Source organism: Emydura macquarii, unplaced genomic scaffold (genome assembly GCF_026122565.2).
Source record: "Emydura macquarii macquarii isolate MOO-44397 ecotype Brisbane River unplaced genomic scaffold, CSIRO-AGI_Emac_v2 contig_18, whole genome shotgun sequence".
NCBI lineage: Eukaryota > Metazoa > Chordata > Testudines > Chelidae > Emydura > Emydura macquarii.
Window position 1 is genome coordinate 11,956,845 of NW_027130155.1, and position 11,021 is coordinate 11,967,865.

Consider the following 11,021-nt stretch of genomic DNA (forward strand, 5'->3'; position numbering starts at 1 on the left):
TGGATGACATTCCACATTAAGACCCCAGTTTCTGGAGAAAAGACTGACCTACAAATGTCTAACAACAAGGACTAGGACCCTGCTTAAGTGAAAGATACTTTTTAAGGAGGCAAAAACACAACTCTAGCCTGGCATCTACATTCTGCAAGTAAGTAGAGAAATAAGACATTGGTGGAGCATCCTTTCCCTTTATCATCCACCAGGTTAGATGTAGGAGACAGTCTCAGTGCAGCCACATTTGAGGCTTTGAAACTGCTTCAGTAGTTACAGGAGTGGGCAAACTTGAACCTCGGAAGAGCTGTTCATCAATCTTCTCTCAAAAAGCTACATGGTACAGCAGTAAGAGCAACCTACAGCCAAGAAAGTTGATCTGTAATGAGAATTCCCAGTTAGAACTCCTGCAGCATCCATTTGTAGTAACATCAATGGACAAACAATTTGAATGACAAACAATTCGTTTGTAAAGAATTAAAGTAGGTGGCATAATCTCATAACACAGATGCAGCCTACATCAATGGAAAGAGTTTTTCCTGTCGTGATAGGAACACCATCTTCATAAATAATAGTAGCTAGGTGAACGGAAGTATTCTTCTATCGACCTAACTGTGTCTATACTGGGGTCAGGGCGGCATAGCTACATAGGTATGTGGATTTTTCGCACACTGATCCAAATGTTAACTGTAGACCAGGTCAAAGCAATCAATTAGGCCACTTCCTTTAGCATCATCTTCAATCTCTGGAAAATCATCTACTAGTGAATTAGAAATAAGAATGCAAGTGGAGAAAACTGAACCAGCATGAAAAGCATTTACAAAATTTGAAATAGAATGAACCCCCTATATATATTCAGTGTATATGCATCATTACAATGGAAACAGAAGGTCAAGCCTCTAGCTGCAAGTTACTATAAGCTTTGAAACGTATAGTCAATTTCCTGATAAATAACAAAAGACAATGTTGTGACATCATTATAGCTGCAATTAATTTACACAGAGTGACTTCCGGTTAATCAAATGGCTCTTTAAAGCAGGGGTTCTCAAACTTTTTTTGCTAGGACCCCCTCTGAAAATATTTCAGGCTGTGATGTCTCCTCCTCCCCCCCAATGTCATGCCACCATTACTTCTGCACTGCTGCTGGGGATGGCACTGTTTTCAGAGCACCCAGCTAGTAGGCGCTGATCTCTGGCCACCTACCTCTGAAGGGCTCTGGCTGGCTGGCTGGCATGCACGGGGGCAGATAGCTCACAACCGCCCCCCCATAATAACCTTGTGACCCCTTGAGGGGTCCCAACCCTCCCCCCTCTCAGTTTGAGAACCCCTGCTTTAAAGGGTTTAATAATTTTTCATTTGTAAAGCAATACCCAGTTTTGTTAACTGAAGAAACAAAGTTTTTTAATTTAATATGAAAGGCTGTTATGAAAGGATATTTAATGAATATATTTCTAAAAAAATCAACTCACTCTTATAATACAGCTGCTTCTATCTTGTTCACAAGAAACAAGACAGGCAGGAATGACAACACAAAATGAATACAAATATTAGTATAAATAATAAAGACTCTTTTCAAATAGGTTAGGCCCTAAATTTAGGTTTCATTAAAAACAGTGATAATTCTGAAAAATATATCTGTATAAAATGTAATAGAAATTTTGTAATTATATTTTTAGAACATTTTCACAGTAGTTTATTTTAAACTTTCTTCTGAAAAGTATTTGAAACATACCAGTCCAATTTCACTGTCCTAGCTTAATAAATATTTTAAAATAGCAAACATTTTGAAAAATTAAATGTTTAAAATTCTTTAATTTTATAAGACCTATGAAATTTAGTACCTCTTTAAAACAGAAAACAGTGGTCTGAAATATGGAGATGAAAAATTCCTTATTTAACGAAAAGCAGCAATGCTAAGAGTTATGGCTCTGGTGTAATCAAGTGAGGAACAGTGTGTTCAGTTATGGACATCTTGTTTCCAAAAAGATTAGCTGGGCTTCATAGAAGAGCAACAACAACAAATGATTAGGGTCTAGAGCAAATGACTTATGAATAGGCTTGGAAGAATAGATTTTTATCAGTAAAGATTTCCATCAAGAATAATCAAAATCAAAATTTACAGATATACAAAGTAAGAAAAGTGCTGCTTGAGCATTATTAGACTTTGATTTAAGGATTTTTTTTGTTTGTTTTTTGTTTTTTTTTGTTATTTTGACGTGATGTTGACAACTTGTATTTTAATGGTTATAAAACTTTAATTTTTTTAATTTCATGTGTAGTCATTAAATAATTATTGTCTGACCCTCTATTATCTGATAATATCCCACAACTGTGAAAACTTAAAATGCTAATAGCACAAAAAGCTTAATACCCATAATTTTGTGCAACTATTAAAATTTAAAACTAAAAAATGCTTAAAATCAATCAATATTATCTACCAAATTATTTAAAAAAATAAAAATCTAATTCTACACCAAGCCTATTTATGAGGCAAAATTAAGACAAAAGTGTTTAGACATTACCTCGATAATACTGTGTACTTCAATTTTTGGTTGACAACCACTTTGGTCTGAATAACAGAGATGTTGAGCACTCATACAGAACTACCCCCTATCTGTTGCCACCAACTAATTAGTCTAAAAGAAAAACATTCCAAGACTTAATCCAGTCTATCCTATACATAATATAGCAAAATCAGTATCAGTACCAATAACTTACCAGCTAGCAATGGCAATAGAAGCCCTGTCAAACTCTGTAGGCAAGTATTTTTTTTTAAAAGGAACAACTTGAAAACCACATTTCTGTTATAACTGGGAATTTAATCAGAATCTATACATAAACCTGTACTTCAAAAATAAAGTATCCGTTGCAAATAAGGATTTAATTTAAAAAATATTTTAAGAAATCATGGCAAAGACCTGAGATAAATTTTCAATCATTATTAACTGAAACTACTGAAGTCTAACTGATTTTTACACCACTAAAATGCACATTTTTATCCCTTATCCCTTTGATTTCCTGTATTGAAAAATTACTGGATTTATATCTGACACAATGATTTAAAATGTATTCAGTGGTAATGAAAGTTACCTGACAAACAGCCTTAGCAAGTGATGTCTCATTAATCCACAGAACAAGTACACAGCATGCACAGAGCCAACATATTGACTATGTCAACATGATTCAATCCAATACTGGTCTACAATTCAGTTAGGTCGACGTAAGGCAATTTAAGTTGACCTAGCTCTATAAGCTCCTACACTACATGTAGTTCAAACCGATGTAAGTTGCCCATTACATTAATTTAATAACTCCAACTCAGCGAGAGGTGTAGTGTTTAGGTCGATGTAGCTATGACAACATAGGTCAATGTTGGCCAGGTCTACACTTGCCTGGAAATTCGGCAGCAGTCGACGGGAGTTATGCAAGCTATGCAGAGTAGCTTGTGTAACTTCTCTCAACTTCATAACTCCTTTTCTAATCAGCGTCTTCACTGCACTGCACCATTTGAGGGGGTGGTTTTATTGCGTCGACTTCTGGATCGATTGAGAGGGTCTTCATTGACTGCTCATTCGATCCAGATAGAATTTGCTGCCGTCGGTGAAGACATACCTGTAGTTAGGGCGATGCAGTGTCAGTGTAGATATTGCATTACTTACATTACCTGTTGGCAGTCAGCCCCACATGGGGCTCATCGCTGGAGCCCTCTGCCCCAGAGCTGACAGCCCAAGCTGTCAACCCCATGTGGGGCTCACAGTTGGACCCCCCTTGCCCAGGAGTGTCAGCACCAGGCAGAAGGGGTTCCAGCTGTGAGCCCTGTGCCAGGCTAACAGCTCGGGCTGACAGCCCTGGGGTGGGGGAGCCCAGCTGTGAGTCCCATGCAGAGCTGACAGTGGGAGTGGGGGCTACAGCTAGGAGCCCTGTATGGGTTGACAGCTCCAGCTGTCAGGGCCGGGCAGCAAGGAGGAGGGAGTCCAGCTGTGAGCCCCACACCGGGCTGATACTTGGGGCAGTGGGGGGGGGGCCTGACAGCCCAATTAAGTCAGTGCAAGCTCTCCTGGTGAGGGGACACACCACCAGCAGAAGGAGGGTAGTGTGGACATGAAAAACTGCAGTACTGCAGTGGCTGTACGTTAACCTAACATAGGTTGACTTAATTCCATAGTGTAGACAAGGCCCTAGAGGGATTAGTTCTACAGGAGAGAGGACAATTTAGTTTCCATATGCATTCAGTCCTTCAATTCTCAGATACTGCCAACAAGGATGCTAAATATGGTTAAGCCATATGAGCATACTCAATCAAAACTCGCTTTGCCTTCAACAGGAGTTTTCAGAGCATGGAATATAGGATTAGGCCCTGTGAAAACAGCATGCGATGTGGACACCTCTCTACCAAGAACCTGATTGACAATACCAACTCACAAGCCAGTGACCAGTTGTTATACAGTAGTGACATTAATTCATTAACAATCTGGGCCAGCAAACTAATGACTGCAAAAGGAAAGGCCCCATATTCAACTAGCAGTCTCCTCTGGCACACACTGCTCTATTTTATGAGGAGCAGGCAATGGCCAACATGCTCTCTCTCTCTCTCTCTCTCTCTCTCTCACTCTCTCTCTCTCTCTCTCTCTCTCTCTCACACACACACACACACACACACACACACACACCCCTTCTAATAGCTTGAAAAGGAATGATATACGGTAAAACTTCTTACTCATATCCTAGTCAAGATTTGTGATAGCATATTTTTCTTTTCCAAACCCATGTATCCATTTACAAAGATCACAGCAGCTATACAAACATCAGTGCAAATACCCTTAATTTATTTTGACCACCTAAGTCATAATTTTCATCTTGTTATACAGCATGACCAACACCAACTCTCACCTTTTGCTTGGTCTTTCAACTTCCCCCCTGTGCCTGTCTGCCATAGTCTGAGGGCAGTACAACTCACTGTGGGCAGAAACCCTTGTCTATCCCCTTTGACCAAGACTGAGAGGCAGGTGCAAGCTGCAGAAACTCTTTGGTTCTCTTTACTTTGGAGACATCTGTGTGAAACTGCCCAGACAACAGCAATCTCAACAAAAACAAGATTTATTAAGAACAGAGAAAAAAACTAAAACACAAGGAATAGTTTGCTTAACATCTAAATTTATGCTTCACATAAACTAAGTTAGATATTAGATAGACAAGGTGGGTGAGGCAATATCTTCTATTGGATCAACTGCTGTTGTTGAAAGAGAGAAGCTTTTGAACTATACAGAGCTTTTCTCTTGATGAAGGACCAGAAACAGAGCTCTGCATAGCTCATAAACTTGTCTCTTTCACCAACAGAAGTTGGTCCAATAAAAGCTATCATTTCACCCAACTTGTCTCTCTAACATCCTGGGACCAACATCTACAACGACACTACAAACAACAATGTAAGTTAGATTTTCAGCTTTGGTTACACCGAAAAACAAGAAAAGTGAATAGCTTACATATCTTGAAAGTAGTATCTCCTCTCTATGACCACTTTTTGGTCAGACTGCCAGAATCACTTGCTCTCTAGATACCCCTTCTTTGGCTCTCCATGGACACGTGGGGCTGGTCTACATTAGAAACTTAGGACAACCCAACTGTGCCCCTCAGGGGTGCGAAAAATTCACAGCCCTGAAAGACATAGTTAAACTGACCTAAGTCATGGAGTACTTCTGTCAATCTAGCTACTGTCCTCGCTCGGGGAGGTGGATTTACTACAACAACAGGAGAATCCCTTCCACTGCTGTAGTGTCTACATTGCAGCTTTGCTGCTGTATAATTTCTAGTGTAGAATACCCTGGGACCAAGTCTACACTTAAAAAGTTTACCTGCATAGACATGTTGGTTATGGGTGTGATTTTTTTACCAACATAGTTATGGCGGTAAAAGCCGCAGGGTCCGTCTACACTTAAAATGCTGCATGGGCACAGATGCACCATTATACTGCTTTAATGAAGATGCCCTATGCCAATGAGAGAGCTCTCTCTCGTTGGCGTTATTAATCCAGCACCGCAAAAGGTTGTAGTTATGTTGGCAAAGGAAGCTCTCCCACCAACATAGCACTGTCTAAATGGGGAATTAGGTTGGTATAACAATGTCGCTATGGGGTGTGGATTTTTCACATCCTTAAGCAACACAGTTATATCGATACAGGTCTGTAGCATAGCCCCTACAGTAGATGCAGTTATAACATTATAACTGTGCTTATATCAGTATAGCTATGGCCCTACTTAATTCACAATATCGTGGAAATTGCAAATCCCGCAATATTTAGGAAATTGCACATCCTGCAAAATTTTTATTTTAATTACTTTGCACAGTCCACTATTTTGCATACATTTTGGGGTTTACAACACACATTTTTCCCCATTAGTACAGTAGAACCCAATTTATTTGAGCAGAAGCGGGGCTCCGTGTCTCAGCCCCAGTCATTAATGATCATAATATAGTTGCAGCAAAAAGTCTGGTTATCAAAAAAATTAGCAGGCATAACATAATACTTGAGTGTTTATATTGTTCCTGCAAAATTTTTTAAACAAATAGGTCTGCTCTGGCTTTTCCAAATTACCGCAATTAATAATGATACTTTATTACTTTTCCACAATTTTCCTTGTCTTGCCTGCAACTCAGCCACAATTATTTGACAATCATTCAAAATCATACAAAATTCAAGTAGGCCCTGAAGTTTAGCTTATGCCAGTCAGAAAACTGCACAAGTTATACAGAAGCAGCACTTTTATACCAACCCAACTGTTTTCATACCAACCAGTTTTGCCACGTTAACTATATTAGGGCTCAAGTGTGTAGGCTGAGCTTATTTCACACACCAGGGGCTCCTTGCATTCCATCTTTCACCCCACAAGCTCCATTTGTGCCACTCTCCCACACCCCCTTTTTTTCAGATAGTGCCTACAACTTTCCCTCGCATCACCCTCAGGCCTGGATCTCTATATGCTCCAGGATCCTCTAATCTCCCCAGCTATTGTGGGTTGTGTGTCCCGTTCCCCCCGTTTCCATACTATTTTATCCCCTCCCACGCCCACCAGCTATGTTCCCAGTCCCATCTTTCCCCCACAGTAATGGCATTGTGTGCCCTCCATTTCCCACTCCCCTATTCCAGGGTCCTTAATTCCCCTTCCCCCCCAAGTCACAGGTTCTGTGTGCTTCCATTCTTCCCTCCCCTCATACCAGGATCTCTGTGTGTATCCCTATTATCCCCTTCTGTCCCTCTCCCCATACTACGGGTTTCTATCTGCTCCCCATTACCCCCTTCCCCTCATATTAGGAACTCTGTATGCCTCTCAGACTCCTTCCCTATGCCAGCACTTGTGTGCACGCCCCCTCCCCCCAACCTTATTATTCTTTTTGTTTGGAGATAAATAATTTGGGTTGTCAACATGTTATATTGTATTAGAAGAATGAGCAGAGATGAAATGGGGTATTGTTATGCTCGAGGTATTAATGGGTTCCATCAAACAGTTGTTTCATCTATAGACAACTGAAGGAGTGCCTGAAGCTGTGACTGTGCTAATCAGAAGCACTATGTTTCCCTCATTTTCGGTTTCTGACTGCCCCTCAAATCAGTTGCGTTCTGGCCATCGATGCCCTGAACATTCCCTGACATTTTGGAATTGATTGGATGCCATGTGTGAAAGTTATCACTTTACATACATATAGACAGACACAAAACTTAATCCCGCAATGAGAATATTAAGCCCAGTTTTCCCAAAGTTTTCTGAAGACAAGGCAGCACAACAGAGTTTGATAAATAGTTTCAGTATCCACCTCCCAAAAGGTGGTCCACTGAGAAAGAGAAAACCTGTAACAATGATTAATGGACACTTTTCAAAGGTTTAGAGCATGTCTACAAATGTACTAGTACAGTTAAAGTGCTACCGTCCCACTAGAGTGGGCATAGTTATATTAGGACAAATGTGCTTAAACCAATATTTCTTATTTGCATACAAGAAACAGAATATCAGTATAACTGCATCTACTCTACGAGGATTGTATAGTTAAATTTTTTTTAAAAACCAACGAGAGTCCTGTAGCACTTTAAAGACTAACAAATTTAATTTCTGCAGGCATAAGCTTAAGTGGGCTGCAAAGTGGGTTACAGCCTACAAAAGTTTATGCCTGCAGAAATTAAATTTGTTAGTCTTTAAAGTGCTACAGGACTCTCGTTTTTGCTGTATACAGACTAACACGCCCACCCACCCTAGTTTGCAAATAAGTGGAACTTTTCACCATGGAAGATAGTTAAATTACTTTTGTGTGTTGATAAGCCCTCAGACACCACCTTTTAGGGCTGCATCCAGATTTGGTCAGGCCTCTTGCGGCTTGTTTTCACACAAAATTTGTACCACTTTGCTACTAATACCAAGACAATTAAAATAGTATAACCCTATATATCCAGTTGTTTCAGTATAAGTGACTCAACATTTATGTACAACTGGGGAAGACAAGCTTGACTCAAATATTAAAAACATTTTAAAACATGGGAACTACATTAATCATCTATTTGCATGAAACAGAAAAAATATGGCTGTTAAAAATATTAATTCACTTTTAAGAATGATACATGTCATAACTTGTGGTACAAAAATGCAGTATGAAAAAAAAATCTTCCACATAAACTGTTTAAATAATTTGTAAGCATCCTTGTATTTCACTAAGGTGGTACACCCACTAGGAGCAGAAATTTGTAGCTACACAAGCATGATGAAGATCATCACACAACCAGAATGAAGGGGACCTAAAACTCAAGGGTCAATTTTTGTACCAAATGTTGGTAAATTATTTAATATTTGAAGGCTCACATGTATGTTTCCTGCTTTCTTGTTTCACATCTGCCACGGACTTGCTAAACACCTTGTACAAATTACAATCTCTCTTCCTCAGTTTCCCTATTAGTAATGTTGGGAAAATACTTATCACCAAAAGGATGGAAATAGCAAAATACTATGTAAATTAAAAGTATTATCTTGGCTATGCAAACTGCCCGGATTTCCATGCGTGACTTGCGTGTGTGTGTGCGCGCGCATGCACGCATAATTCCAGGGCACCAAGCTACATGTGATTTCGGACCCTCTGATGCCATCACAACCTTACTAAAACATCAGCGCTATGCTGTCATCATTACGCTTGGAGCAGGATTGGATTTAGGAAGAGCTTTCATTAGAAGCCTGTTTTCAAGTGCTTATAACTCGAGGAGAAACCTTCCCTTGGGTGGGGACTGCTCACAGCTCTTCCCCTCTATTTTCTGGCACTGTGGCAGCTCGCAGATTCGGAGCTGAAAGCTGCAGGCGTGCTGGCCCCCGAGTGCAGAGGGAGCAGGCTCGGCTGGCTGCTGGCAGCCCCCGGTTACCTGGGGCTCGGCAGTGCGGCCCTACCGAACCTGCTCTACCCACTGAGCGCAGAGCCTAGCCTGGCCCCTCGGGGGCACCGGCAGCGCCCGGAAGCACGACAGACACCTGCCCGGCCGCCGCCGCCGGCTGAGGTTTATGTATTCTGGGCCAACAATAGATGAGAGGCCGGGCCCGAGGCCCGGACACTGCTGTAAACCAGGCAGGCCCCCAGCAACGCCCCCGAGTAACCGCGGGGCGGGGCGGGGCAGGGCGGGGCACACTGCCCACCAGGCGGGCAGGAAACAGCGGGCCTCGACTACTAAGAGTCCCAAGGAAAGGGGCGGGAGGGGCTCCGCGCGCGGGAGTCGGGACTCGACGGCTACATCCGGGAACCGCCCGAGCCCCTCTCCCCCACACTCACGTTGTCCGCCGCGGCCCAACGGCGCACAGTGGCCCCAACAGACTCAGCACGTGACCCTGATGCGGCTTAACCGCAGGCAGCGGGGTTCGCCCACCCAATCCTCACGCCCGATCCCAAACACGCATGCGTGGCAATAGGCCCAGCCCCCTCCATCTGTCACCGGCGCCGCGGTGTGCGTCGGGTAGGATTCGCCCCTTCCCCTCTTGTCAGTCCCTGTCTGCTGACGGGGAGAGGGGGTGTTGGAGTGGGACGCGGTAGGGGAACGCCGGGGGGTGGTTGTGGTCACTACGCGAGGGTGCGCATGAGGGGGAGGGGCTGGCTGCGCCGCGTTGCGCCCAAAGGCCCGTAGTGGAGACGCAAGGGGCAGTAACTCGTGTGGACAGATTTGCTGTGTAAGTCGTGCAGCCACCCGTGGGGTGATTCTGGGACGCGAAGGAGGCGTTCCCTTCTCAGGGTTTGTTTATTTACCACTTCTCACACATTCAACGTCAGTTCGAGCCTCCTCCCCAGCTTATGTGTTGCTAGGGTTAATCCCTTAGCGCTGCTCAGCCTCAGGCCCTAGATCCCTGTGAGGGGAGGGGTCCCTTCTACCTCAGATATTGCCATATGATGAGCTGCACCTGCCACCATGAGGAGGCATTAGCAGATATCAGGTGGGGAGCAACAACAGATGACTTCACCCTATCCCGTCTGTTCCAAGTGGTTTAGCTGCCCAGCGGATGGAAGAGCAGCGAACCACCTGTGAAGTTAGTTCAGGGTGAGGTTGGTGTTGAAGGCAAGTTCAAATAACATGCTTTTTAGTGCTAGGATAGTTGTGAGCCTCAAAAGTACAAGGCTGCAGTTACAATATAGGCATGCCAAGTCATTCATTCTTCCTCATACGCTGTTTCTCTCATATCTACTTAGCCTCATCAGAGCAGTACAGCCCATACCCTTCCAATGAGACATGGTGGAATAGAATTGATTCTGTTCTGAGTTGCAGTAAGGTACTTCACCACGATAAGGCAAGTTTAGGCAGGAATGTTGCCGTCCAGTAGCCACTGGTAGCTCAGTTCTTACTCAGGAAATTTTCAGGGCAGTTACTAGAACTATGTCTACAGTTAAACTAAGTAAAGAAAATGACTGAAGATGCTAGTACTATTGCTCTTAGCAGGGGTTTATGGATAATTGCCATATATGAGGCACTGCACTGTGAGATGAACTTAAAATGGGCCTGAATTGTTGCTGCAGCAATGCTT

At 42.7% G+C, this 11,021-nt stretch overlaps 1 protein-coding gene across 3 annotated transcripts in view; it reads right to left on the minus strand.

Annotated features, from left to right (window-relative positions):
* The window catches only part of RHBDD1 (rhomboid domain containing 1), an 86,086-nt gene extending 75,942 nt beyond the window's left edge, over positions 1-10,144 (minus strand). For all 3 annotated transcript variants that reach the window (XR_010922242.1, XM_067561489.1, XM_067561615.1), the window contains exon 1: positions 9,784-10,144. The gene's annotated coding sequence lies outside the window, so the exon portion shown is untranslated. The remainder of the gene's footprint in view (positions 1-9,783) is intronic.
* Positions 10,145-11,021: the final 877 nt, after the last annotated feature.